This window comes from Neopsephotus bourkii, unplaced genomic scaffold (genome assembly GCF_033783945.1).
Source record: "Neopsephotus bourkii isolate Nb327-2 ecotype Australia unplaced genomic scaffold, CSIRO-AGI_Nbou_v1 NB_1350, whole genome shotgun sequence".
Taxonomy (NCBI): Eukaryota; Metazoa; Chordata; class Aves; order Psittaciformes; family Psittacidae; genus Neopsephotus; species Neopsephotus bourkii.
Window position 1 is genome coordinate 3,470,842 of NW_026901829.1, and position 13,736 is coordinate 3,484,577.

The 13,736-nt window shown below is 37.6% G+C and overlaps 1 long non-coding RNA gene across 2 annotated transcripts; it reads left to right on the forward strand.

The window, feature by feature from the left end:
- The first annotated feature begins 347 nt into the window (after nt 1–347).
- LOC133219395 (uncharacterized) lies at nt 348–9,779 on the forward strand. Of its 2 annotated transcripts, XR_009727428.1 has the most exons (3): nt 348–397; nt 1,438–1,546; nt 9,065–9,779. It is a non-coding gene; the product is annotated as an uncharacterized LOC133219395 (long non-coding RNA). The 2 variants fall into 2 exon arrangements; XR_009727429.1 differs by lacking the exon at nt 9,065–9,779 and having other exon boundaries at nt 1,438–2,830.
- Nucleotides 9,780–13,736: the final 3,957 nt, after the last annotated feature.

Consider the following 13,736-nt stretch of genomic DNA (forward strand, 5'->3'; position numbering starts at 1 on the left):
ATTTCATATGATTTACTATAATTATTGTTGTATTAATTGATATAATTCAAATCTTAAATTTCTAATTGGAAAAAAGGATCCATTGGGGACTGTTATTCCAGGTGAACTTAAACAGAAGTAACTGAAACCAGTGCCAGATTTGACCAACTTTGTGATATTAAGGGTGTTTGATTACTTCCTGCATTGTCTTTGTGTGATTTCTTACATTTGTCAGATTTTCCTGACTTACTTATGATTCAATGTTGAACTTTACAGATAGCCAACTGCTGGTACTGCTGTATTAATTAGTTAATTTTATTAATGTGTTTATTAAAGTGTTTTAATGCTAAAAGATAACCTGAGTTGCTTTTTAAAAGGTTGCAGCAAAAGAACAGAATAATGCTACCACTTTGCACCTGTTAGCAAAACTGGCTTTTTGTGCCTCTTTTGAGGTGTACCTTAAAATATGAACCCACAATTTCTGTTACTGCCTGTTACCATGGTTGGTTGTTTTTTTTTGCAAAATTAGAAATCAATGGCAACTATAACCTAATTCCTCAAGTCAAACAATTTGTTTCAAGTTTGTAGATGTGACATAAGCTTGTTTTCATTATTGCAAGTCTGAGAAACAATTCTAAATACATTAAATATTGATGAACATTACTGTGTCATAATCTTTCCCTCCCCTAGTGTATGTCTAAAATTCATGTGTCATTTGAAGCTAATTTTTTACACAGATGGCCATCATAATGGTGCGACCAAGAAATGGTGGAGTTTGAAACCCTTAGGGCGGTGAGGAGGGTATAGAGGGAGGTGTCCCTGCCCATGGCAGAGCGGCTGAAACAAGGAGATCTTTAAGATCCCTTCCAACCCAAACCAATCTGCGATTCTATGATTGGTGTAGCCTAATGGATCTTCAGATGTGAAATGGTACTGGAAGTCAGAAAGAAATACAGAAAATATATTCTTTTCTATCACACGTTTTAACTTGCTGCTTATTCATACATATTTATGAATCTGTCCTCTTCTTATTCTGTGAACAGTGATGCTTTCATAAGCTTTTAATTTTATGTCTAGTTTGCTGCCATTTGAAGTTATTCTTTCCACAGTGAACTGTGCAGCTGTAGCCTCTTTACACCATGTAACTGTAGATTTCCCGTAGTACCTCCACCGTACCGAGTTTCTTACATCACACATGTGCATACGATTTCCATAATTATTCTGTATTCTGAAACCTAGAAGAGATCCATTCAAACAGGAATGCAAATATTCTCTATAGTCATTCCAATGTAATATACTTTTATTCCCCTACAAGTTTGTATATCTAAACTAACGGGGAACAGTTACATAATAAACACTCTGTATTGGCTGAAGTCTTCGTAACATTAGAAGCCTGGAAATGATATTATTAATATCCCAGATGATGCTTTACTCAGTCATCTGTTTTCTGTTTTTCAGAACAGCTAGACACAGGGGAAGGAGCCCTGTTCACACAAGACTCACCGATTTAAGCAGGAGGTGAACAAATTTGGAGAAAAATTGTCCCCCTGTAGCCATGGTCACAGTGGTAGGACTTGAGTTCAAGGAAGGTCATGCACTGCAGGTGCCCAACCAGGTCAGCAGAGAGAGACCATAGCCACCACTCCACAGAGCCTGGCTGGGGTAGTGGGCTGCCACAGTCCCTCGGCACCTCTGGAGTTGCGCAGTGGGATGCCAGCAGATGTCTTGCAAGCTCTACAGGATGCTAAGCTCAACACCAGCTGACAGAAATGCCTTCCAAGGCCTTTGTTCGAACAACAGGGCATCTTAGGTGGTGTTAAAAGTTTTGGCCAGCCTTCTAACCTAGGCTAATGGAACATTTTCTCAGAAGAAAATACTCCAGTCCTGGTTTTCGGACTCCAGGGAAACCAGGAAATGAAGTTGAGGATCAGATTTAGTAGCTGGTTATGCCATTTGATCATGCAAAGCTCCCAGGAAAGAACCACAAGCAAAAAGAAAACAGAAAACTGTAAAGACAAGGGCTTCCAGTGCAAAATTTGACTCCAGGGTGCCAAATGAAAGTAGAAAAACATAAAAAATACAAAACTTGAATAATTTTTTATCTTTATTTCCTGAAAACTCTAGCTGACAGTCACATCTCACCTAAATTCTAATACATGTTTTTTCCTGATTTATATGCAAAACAAATAAAATTACTGCTTTGTTACCTGAAGGTGCTATCTGTGTTTCTTCTCTTACTTTCAGATATCTTTGTTTCTGTGCTGTTGCTCAGACTCTCCTTTCCCCATGTCACCAGTATTGTCTTCCAATCCTTCTGTTCTAACACCTTCTCTAAATTAGGTTTTCTTTCAGAGTGTTTTTTCTCTTTCTTTCTGTATTGTCAGTGTACAATCTCAATTGTACCTAGTAACTGTCAGTGTAACTTGAAAGGCTAGAGCACAGTGGACTGGATGTCTGAGAGTCAGTGTTCTTTGCAACTGCTAATAGCTTGAGCAGGTCTGTTTTTCAATATTACACATTTTCACCCCATTTCTATTAATGCAGGTAGAGCTATCCGCCTTTCTCGGCAAATTGTCATGATGTTCCAAGAGCTATATAGATAGCAAACAATGTTGGTAGCAGAAAAAGAGGAAAGATTCCATCATCAGAACAAAATGGACCTAAAGGTTTTATAAATGAAAGGCCAATTATTCTCTGAGGTTCATGGGGGGCCACTTGGACTGTAATCAGTCTTGAGAATGTGAAGGCAGAGCAGGACCTTGACTGTCTGTATCTGGACTTTGTCAGGCCATTCATCTGTGACCAGAATTGTATCGTTACTCTGGTTTTCAATAAAGGGATGTTCACCGAAGCATCACATAGATATTTTTGAAGTATGTTACACATTTTCAAAGGAACAAATTTATCAGCAAAGAATTGAAATGTCTAGCTGTTTCAGTATGCTATCAAGATTTCATATTACACTACTGTGCTAGTTTGTTCATTTTTCTTCTAGGTGTAATGGGAGTGAATTCAACAAATGAAAGCATGTTAACAAGATGATTTGGCCAAATGTCTTTCCTTCTTTCTAAGAAATAAAAAAGCACTTAAGAAAAAAAACCCAAAAGCATAAGCTTGCTTTCATTACTCAGAGATCAGATCTGATCCTCAAACAGTAGTCAGGGACAATGTTAGCAGGTAGACCCACCGGATTTCGGCAAAATTGGGCTTCCAGTCCTCATCTCAAGTGTACCTGGGTTGACTGTAACCTGAAGGAGCTTAGTCTTCAGGCATCTCTTGCCTTACTTTCTTAAAACTGTTTCTGGAAAATCTTGTCAGGCTTTCCTCTCTGAGTCCTGTACTGAGCAAACCCTTTGCAGGTATTTTAAGTCCTTTGATGTTTTTGTAAAATGTGGCCTTTAGCAACAATCCTTGGACATTGCATTGAGAATATTCACAAAATCTGAGGCAGGATGCTGTTCTGTCTGACATATGTGGCTTATGACCCTGAGAGCTGAAAAGCTTTCTGCAGGACCAGGCAGCTAACCAGGCTGAACCCTTGGACATTGAACCTCCCGAGTTACTTGACTATATGGCACAGAAAGCAGCAGTAGCATAGTTACTCCATGATGTGATTATTCTTCCGGGGCCTATGGAAAATGGGTGGGTAAGCCCATTCTGGACTTTTGCTGACAGGCTAATTGGGATAATTGGTATCTTTTTTTTGCAACATTTCTCAAAGGAAAAGCAAGCCTGTAGCTGAAAAGAAGAAAAAAAAATCTCTTCATGAAGCATTTTGTGTCTAGGATTGAGACCTTTTCAATGATTTAAGTCACAAATACATATGAAACGTCTGACCAGCTATAACAGCTATTGGGGGATGAGGGGAAAAAAGAGGGTGGGAGAAAGAAAGTGAACCAAACCCAAAGAAGGTGATGCTGTTTGGAAAAAATGTCTCATATAATTTGGCATCTAGCTCTAAGTATGCTATTGCCAACCTGCGAGTTCATTTGAGGTTTATAGCAAGTTACAGGAAGAATAAAATGTTAATCATGTGCAGAGCCTTGGTGTTGTGTTCTTGCCATCTATTTCAATAGCAGTAATAACATACAGACTGGGAAGTGATTACAGAATCTTACAAGCTGCTTTCTCCTTGAGTTTGCAAACGTATTTCCACTTAAAGCTTATTTTTTATGTTTTTCGTCCAAACTTAAGCAAATAAGATGATGAGAAGTCCAAGAACATCATACATGGGCTGGATCTGGGGTCAGATTTTTCTGTCAGTTTCTACCCAAGTTAAACTTTGGGACTTTTCATCTAATATCTAAAAACATAAAAATATTTTGTTGTAGCTCAAAAACACAAACAGCAATAGGATAAAAGGAAGAGAAACTCAACAATGAAAGTGGCTGCTCAACAGAAGATTTAACTATGTGTTGCAGCCTGTGTCTTCGTAACAAATTGCAAATGTTCCTGTTAAAAGATGTGGGGGATTTAAAGCTGAGGAGATTTCTTGAAATGTTGTCTGAGCCTGGAATCTAGAACTTCAGTCTAAAGATTACTTTAATTCTCTTTTTAAGAGCTGAAAAGTTTATTTTCTTCTTGCTGTTTAGTCATTTTGTTCTGGGGTTTTGTCTCTTTTTTTTTAATTCATAACTATGAACTTTATTGACATCATCTCAGGTGAAATATCTTAACCCATCTAAAATTATAATTTCTACTTCCAATAAAGCAATAAGCTTCTTAATAATAAGCCATGCACCAGAAGGTTCCCTTCAGTGGATAAAACATTTCTTCTTTCTGTTTCTAAAATAATTTTGAGTGATAATCATCTCCTTGAAAACCTTTTTCTTACAAGCTTGACAGAAGCTTTTTGCTCTTTGCTCTCACACCACACAAATAATGTACCCATGGCAAATCTGTGCCTTTACCTACATTTACCATCTTTATTAGCATATTAACATGCATCTGAGTTATCCTGATACACTGCAAATGCACTGGACCTGAGGTATACAGTGACTGCACATAAACATTTTATTTTGTTTTAGGACTTGAAATTTGGTGAAAACTTCCTGTGGATGAGTGGTCCTACTTATTAAGGATCATTTTTATCAGCTCTAGTCCACAAACTAATGCTGCCCTTTGGGGGAAACAAAGAAAATTATTTTAGAAAAAAATGATGTCTTTGAGTTTCTTTACCTCTTGCTATTTTTATTTTGTTTAATGTATTGGTTTCTTGTACACTGCTTTCTCTCGTTGTATATCAAAGTTACTAATTTATGCTCTATTGGTGCACAACAGTTCTTAGAGTTGGTACTTTGCTGTCAGTAAGAAAGATGAGAAGCAAAAGTGTGAAGGATTTTCCTGGGTTAGGATAAGAGTTATAGACATGTCTCTAGGAAGCAGGCAGGTGAAAAAAGGTTGAACAGCAGAAAAGTAGGACAAGACCATCATTTTGTTTTGGGAGATAATACAGTTTGAGTTATGTGTTTAAAATTGTTAAGACTGGTTTATATTCAGCTACTTTTAATTGTCCAATGCTTTCACTACATAAAATAATGAGGGTTCTTGATTTATTTGTTTTTTATCCTGCCAACTGGCCTGCCCCTTTCCCATAGTTTCTTACCTCCTTTGAATTGTTATGCTAGAGAGAGAAGAGAGAGTTTTCTACTTAACTCCGCTTGAAAAAGTTTTCTCAAAAGGTTCTCTTTGGGTTTTAACCTTGGTTTGTTCAATCACCTTCTTTAGCAAATGAGAAAAAAAAATTGTTTAACAGTGCAGATCTCTGGCTTAGCCTAAATTTGCTGAGATTGCTGGACACATCTCATGTTGTTTATATAGATCTGCTATATCTGTCTGCATGGATATTATACTGGCCTTGCTACAGTACTTATTTGCACTAGAAATGTGATGGCTGCAGGTACCAGGTTCTAAAGAGAGCTGGTAACTCTGACTTTCAACACAAAACACAAGGGAGAAAAGACATTAAGATTCTGTGGAATTACTTCTTTTCTTCAGCATTCTCACAAAAAAATTTAAAACCTAAATCTTTATGCTTCTATTTGCCCCCTCCCCCAGCCCTGAAAATTTTACATTTGATAAAGAACCTGAAGGCTTAGTAACAATTTAGTAAGACTGTAATAAAGTAATCATCTTTCCTGATGAATTTTCATCTCCTAAATATTTGCCTTATTCTTTAAAATGAGGAGGAAGCTTCTCTCTCATGGTTTGTCACAGCTGAGTCCTATGATGAGTATCATATAATGAGTATGACTTACACATATACTTGATTTTATTTTCATCTAAACTACAACATTTGTCAGTTGCTGTCTTGAGGCCATTGCAGTTATACTGTCCTAAAATGAAGGCATATGTATATGTTTGTAGCTCCAGCACTGCAGATATGAATATTAGGGGTATGATTTCACTTATTTGAAGTTCTCAAAATGCTGGAAGTAGAGATCTTTGCCAAATAAATCAGATGATTAACTACTTTTATTTTCTCTCCTATAAGATTGGTTATATCAATAAGGAACACTGAAAACATGTCTTTATAGGGAGCCAGAGAAGCATGAAGTATAGTTTTCCTGGTTCTCTGAAATGCTGACAGACAAATATCAGGTTAGTGTTAGTGGCTATGGTGTGAAATCTGAGTTTCAAAAGTATAACACACTATTGTTTCAGCGGTAGAAATATGTTTATATTTTTCTTGTAACTTTCTAGTGCAAGAAAAATGCTTCATGTGCTTCTTGTGCTCAGTTTGAATTTCTACAAGCTAGCTGCCAATTTAGTAAATGACAAAAATATTGCTATGTTACAATGTTGCCACAAAAGTATTGTTCCTGATATATACTTGGATATAATAGTAATAATACCCAGTACTGTATACGTGTTATACATGTGCACTTTTTCTACATTCACAAAGTATGCAAAGTAATTCAACTTCTTTATTTTGTTAAAAGATAGGTTAGCTTTGTAGCATTCATAAATGTACCTACCATTTTTAAATTTAAGACACTAAAACTATTTATTTATGATTTTTAACTTCTACTGAAACTGTAGTGTCATGCTGGCATGTACAAAGTAATATCCTTGGACTTCCTGAGGCTTTATCTGGCAGAGTTGTCAAATTAAACTAGGACATTTTGGAAATGTATCTTTAATAAATACATATGTCTGTCATGCTTCCCTACTCAGTCTTATAGATCAGACTGTATCTAGCTGTCAGATACTCTCAACCCAGTTGTCCTAGTCTGTCAAGTAAAAATTATAGCATCTAGGCTCACATCCTTCTCTGAAGATATTTATTTATACCACTGACATGTCAAGGACACACTATAATTTTTTTTTTTCCATTCTGCTCCCCCCCCCCCCAGCAATAAAACCATTAACAGCTGGCTCAAGTCCCTGCCAAGAGGGCAGTGGTTAATACATAGAGAGAATTTATAATGAAGGAACACACCAGCCAAGCAAAATAAACTCTGGATAGAATTTTAAAACATTATTTCTAAAAGAGAGATAGTGATAGTTCAGGCTTGTTTCAGTACCATCATCCTCACCCCCACTCATCTACAGATAAGTTTATGCTCCTGTATTACAAAGAGAGATGTAGAGATTGCCTCCAGGTTATGTGTCTCTGAAGTATCTCGTAATTAACTGTTGGCGTTCTAATGACACATCAGATAGATACACCATAAGCTGTTGCTGTAACTTGAGAGAATTTAACAATCTATGGGGAGTATGAAGCTGTTGTTTCTCCTAGTTCCATCAGGTCTCCCAGAGCATACATCAGAAGTTGAGTCAGAGGGGGATAAAAAGAGGATGAAGGAATCACAGAAACACAGAATCCCAAGGGTTGGAAGGGACCTCGAAAGATCATCTAGTCCAAACCCCCTGCAAGAGCAGGGTAACCTAGAGTACATCACACAGGAACTTGTCCAGGTGGGTCTTGAATATCTCCAATGTAGGAGACTCCACGACCCCCCTGGGCAGCCTGTTCCAGCGCTCTGTCACTCCCACAGTAAAGAAGTTTTTCCTGATGTTCACATGGAACCTCCTATGCTCCACTTTACACCCACTGTCCCTTGTCCTATCACTGGACATCACTGAAAAAAAAAACCTAGCTCCATCATCCTGACACTCACCTTTACATATTTGTAAACATTGATGAGGTCACCCCTCAGTCTCCTCCAAGCTAAAGAGACCCAGCTCCCTCAGCCTCTCCTCATAAGGAAGTTGTTCCACTCCCTTAACCATCTTTGTGGCTCTGCGCTGGACTCTCTCCAGCAGGTCCCTGTCCTTGAACTGAGGGGCCCAGACCTGGACACAATATTTCAGATGCAGCCTCACCAAGGCAGAACAGAGGGGGAGGAGGACCTCTCTTGGCCTACTAACCACATCCCTTCTAATACACCCTAGGATGCCATTGGCCTTCTTGGCCACAAGGGCACCTTGCTGGCTCATGGTCATCCTCCTATCCCCAGGTCCCTTTCCCCTTCACTACTTTCCAGCAGGTCAACCCCCAACCTGTGAATCCTTGGTATTTTTAACAGAATAAAGCTTTATATGCATGAACAGATGTTAAAGAACACTATTTGTGACTTTTAATTTTTAGAAATTTTAGACTTCATTCTATTTAAAACAATGGCTAAAACTCACTGGCATTCAGTTTAAGACAGTAAGAAGATTAATCTTAACTTTTTGAAAACTTGTGCTCAAATAATTAGAATCAAAATCTCAGTTTACGTCAAGCTTGCAACTCCTTCTAGTCATATTAACAATACTTTTTAATTTTGTTATTTTTTGTTTGTTTTTTTGTTGTTGTAGTGTTTGGGTTTTTCGCCTCTGAGATGAGTAAATTCTCAGGTACTTTTTAGGTGTGATATACTCAGCTTTATTTTGACCTTTCTGTTTATGTATTTATGTTAGCTAGTTTCTGTGGTGATCTGCATTCTTTTGCCAAAAGGATTTATTCCTGCCGTGTCCTATAAGATGAGAAAATGTAATTTCCTCTCTTTTTGCTGTAGTAAAATTGAGAGAATTGCAACTATTCAAACTAAAGTCATCTTTAGAAAAGAATTTGGATTCCAATTTGATATATTATGAGGAGATACTTATGTTTCAGACCTCTTATTCTGGATATGCTGGAGAAAGCGTTACAAAAAGGAAAGACACCTGCCCCAGCAGTCAGAAGGCCTATTCTTTCATGAGCCAAAAGACCAATAGAACATGACATACGTGTGAAGGACCTGAGTATTGAGATGCTCTCTAGAAATCTGTCATAGCCTGTTTTGATCACTATTTAAAACAAGGATATAACTCTGCTTTCTGCAGGAATAAACGCTGAAGGAATTGCTTTCAGAAGGGTGATACTTTCTCAGTAATAATGACTGTTGCCTCTGTGCTAGAAGTGAGTAGAACTTGAGTGAATGCATTGCACATGGGGAAACAGAGTGAGAATAGCCTGAGGAGGAAGCACATTGCTTTGCAATCTTAAAAAGGAGTTAATCACTTTGAAATCCCCCCAGGTGTATGACAGGGAATTGAACTTATCACACATGAAATCTTTCATCAACAGCATTTAACTAGTTATCTTCTTCTCTGACAGGCTGTCTTGTTCAACAGAGAACAGTCTCGTTTTTAATCCCCACATATAATTGTTTCAATAATATTATTTATAATGCATTTTTGTAGAATCGAAATATGATAGCTGAAGTGGAAAAAAACATCACGTTAAGCGTAAAGCATTTTTAAAAAATTAAAATCCTGGAACTATAAAATGAAGGTTGGTTTGGCTTCCCTAGTATGGGTAAGTTTTATATTTGATAAAATACTTAAAAATATTAAAATACTCAATACTTAAAAAATACTTCTTCTAAAAACCCCAAAATAATTCAAGAACAACCATTCAGTTTAAGGCAGGACCTGATGAAGAGGAGTCCTATGGAGTGTGATAGGATGTGATTGATGTTCATCATGGTCTTTTCTGCCTTTGAGATCTGTGTATATCTGAACTAGCCACAAGCAGACCATGAAAGTTTTGAAATCAGGTAATTAATTAACTGCAATGCTGACAGGTACTGAATAGCAAAAGTATGGATGCAAATGTAGAAGGGTGTGGAAGAAAAACAGTGCCACAGCTTCCATCTCTCAAGCTAAAAGCTTGAAAAATTTAAATAAAAATTAAGAGTGATTGATAAGAGAAAGAAACCTTGGATTTCAATCTGACGAAACATGTACTAGAAACAGAAAGAGGCAGCAGAAACAATTAAGTTTGGAGAGGAACAGATAAGATTAAAGTACTTCTCAGTCTTGCAATCTGGATAGTAGGAAAGAATTTATGTACCTTAATGAACACGAGCAGGCAGCGTGCACTTGCAACCCAGAAAGCCAACCATATCCATATCCTGCTGTGACCAGCAGGTCGAAGGAGACGATCCTGTCCCTTTATTCTGCTCTTGTGAGACCTCACTTGAAGTATTGTGTGCAGTTCTGGTGTCCTCAACATAAAAAGGACATGGATCTGTTGGAACAAGTCCAGAAGAGGGCCACGAGAATGATCAGGGGACTGGAGCACCTCCCATATGAAGATCGGCTGAGAAAGTTGGGGCTGTTCAGCATGGAGAAGAGAAGGATGTGTGGAGACCTCATAGCAGCCTTCCAGTATCTGAAGGGGGCCTATAGAGATGCTGGGGTGGGACTCTTCATTAGGGATTGTAGCGATAGGACTAGGGGTAATGGGTTAAAACTTAAACAGGGGAAGTTTAGATCGGATATAAGGAGGAAATTCTTTTCTGTTAGGGTGGTGAGGCACTGGAATGGGTTGCCCAGGGAGGCTGTGAATGCTCCATCCCTGGCGGTGTTCAAGGCCAGGTTGGACAAGGCCTTGTGTGATATGGTTTAGAGCGAGGTGTCCCTGCCCATGGCAGGGGCGTTGGAACTTGATGATCTTAAGGTCCTTTCCGACCTTAACTATTCTATGATTCTAAATTGTATAGGTCAAATATTACTTGATTTGTTCATGTGTGTGATCTTTCTTCACAAGTTTACAAGGAAACCCATCAAAAATGGACTGAAGAAGAGTCCATTCTAGATACAGCTACATAAGGAAACAAGGAGAGAGCAATTGAGTTGGAGAATTCTGCTATTTTCCTTGGAGTAATAGCATTCCTACTCTGGGTTTAAGAAATCTAATTCCTTTTTGTTATACTCTCACAAATTTGTGGTGGTAGTAATGCTTAAAATGTACTATATGGATTTACACTCTTGAACATTTTTTGTAAAGTTTCAAATAAATATTTTTCCTCAAATAAACCACTGATATTTTTATGTGAAATTAGTTAATCATGGGCTTATTTCTATGAACAAAAGCTGTATTTGAAGAATTTATTGTGAAAGAAGTTGTATCATGCAAAATGAAGTGTCATAAAAGTCCTGAGTTATTTCAAATTACTAACTCCACATTAGGCATTGAGTAATCTGTGCCTGGAACAGCTAGAAGTACAAAGGGCCTGATGTAAAGCATGTTGAAGTCAACAACTTTTTTCCATTGTCTGCAATGGGCATAAGGTTGTTCAATTTCATGGGACGGAAAAAAAGATTTTATGTAACAAACATGCACAAAGAAAACCAAATTATTCCTTAAATACATGTGCTTGCTTCCTGATGGTTTTTAATGGGAAACATGTGTGCACTGTGAGGTGAGCATATTGAATTACCCAGCTTTCTGAAGGGAATTAGTCACTTTTGCAGGGAAATCAATATCCAATAAGAAGAGCTGATCAACAGTTCTTGACTTCAGTTGAGCATGCTGGCAAGATGCTGTGAGATACAAGCTTTCATTGGTTTTCTGATTCTTTAAAAATTAAGGGTTTAAGGAACTAGACTGTCTCAGGATCAAGCACTGGATTTATGTCATATTTTTCTAAATCTGGAAATAGGACAGTGAAAAGCGTTGCTATATATTTAATGTATATTCCTTCAGCTGATGATATAGCAGAAAAAAAATGAATGGTTGCAAGCTGCGTAATGTTTTAGCAATGTGAAGGAGCTCTAACAAAATCATGATTGTATATGACAATAAAATATTAAAGATTCATTAGCTTTTGTGTCCTGAAGCAGAGCTTATTTCTCTAGACTATGAGCAGGATCATGAAGATCAAACTCATTAAGAGAAATAGTTTTCATTTAATATTAAAGAAATCCAAAATTTAATATTTTCTTTCCAGTTATAATGATTTTTTGAAAAACGTTTTCTTTTAATAGACAGAACCCATGCCTTACTGTGGTATGTTATTCACAAAGGGAGTGTCTTTATCAACCAGCTCCAGTTCTGCTTAATGAATTATTGGAAAGTTGCTGTTGCGTTTGTTATTATCTTGCACAATTGTAATTGTCTAAAAGGTTTTTTAAAATGTGTATCTGGAAACATGACATATTTTTGTGTGGTAATAATAATTTTACATATATTTCTAGCTGATGAATGTTCAAAATAGATTTCTGTCCATACAATTAGTGTCCATAAAAAATTTTGGGTTTTTTTCTGTAATAGCATTCAAAGTCCACACTGAATTCTCCCATTTTATTTTAAGTGTCTTTGTGAATTTGTCAGCTGGTTTGGAGTTCCATGATCTGATGTACTGTTCTTTGCTGGGATAGAGTTAATTTTCTCCATAGTAGTTTGTATGGGACTATGTTTCGAATTCTTGCTGAAAACAGTGCTGATAATACAGTAGTGTTTTAGCTATTGCTGAGCAGTTCTTACACAGAACCAATGCCTTTTCTGCTCACATCACCCACCAGCCAGCAGGCTGGGGATGCACAAGGAGTCGGGAGGGGGTACGGCTGGGACAGCTGACTCTAACTGACCAAAGGGCTAGCTCGTAGCATACGCTCAGTGTATAAAGCTGGGGGAAGAAGAAGGAACATGAGGACATTTGGAGTGATGGTGTTTGTCTTCCCAAATCTCCATTAAGTGTAATAGAGCCCTGCTTTGCTGGAGACAGCTGAACTCCTGCCTGATGATGGGAAAGAGTGAGTGAATCCTTTATTTTTCTATTGCTTGTGCATGTGGCTTTTGCTTTACCTAAATTGTCTAATTCCGCCTATGAGTTTCATCAGTTTTACCCTTCTGGTTCTCTCCTCCATTTCACTGCTGGGGGAGTGAGAAAGTGCCTGTGTGGGGCTGAGCTGCCTTCTGGGATTAAACCTGTAGAACTCTTGAGACTTTCTAATCTAGATGTCTTTCCACATTATCAGTATGACACACTTACCAGGTCCTGGTCTCAACATCTAGTTTTAACATTGTCACCTCATTGGAAGAAATAAACCCCAATCAGTTCTGTGAGATCTAAGCAGTCAAGTACACCATACTTTCTTTTCCCAGAAAATTATTTTTACAAGAATAGTGGAATCAATAATCAGCTGCTATTTCAGATTGTTTACAGTTATTACAAAATCAAATTTCTAAGTTAAAAATTATTAAGAGACTACAAGTTTGTTCACCAATGGAAACAGAAAAAAAAAAAAAAGCCAAGATAAATTAAGAGAAAGCAAAAGGCAACACTGAATTTGTAATAAGGGTGAAGAAAAAAAAAGGTAGCAATTCTTTTCTCTGTTGTTTTGCTGCACCAGGGAGGTTTAGATTGCATATCAGGAAAAATTTCTTCACAGAGAGGGTGATCAGGTTTTGGAACAAGCTGCCCAGGGCAGTAGTGGAATCACTATCTCTGGAAGTGTTCAAAACCTGTGTAGACAAGGCCCTTGGTGACATGGTTTAG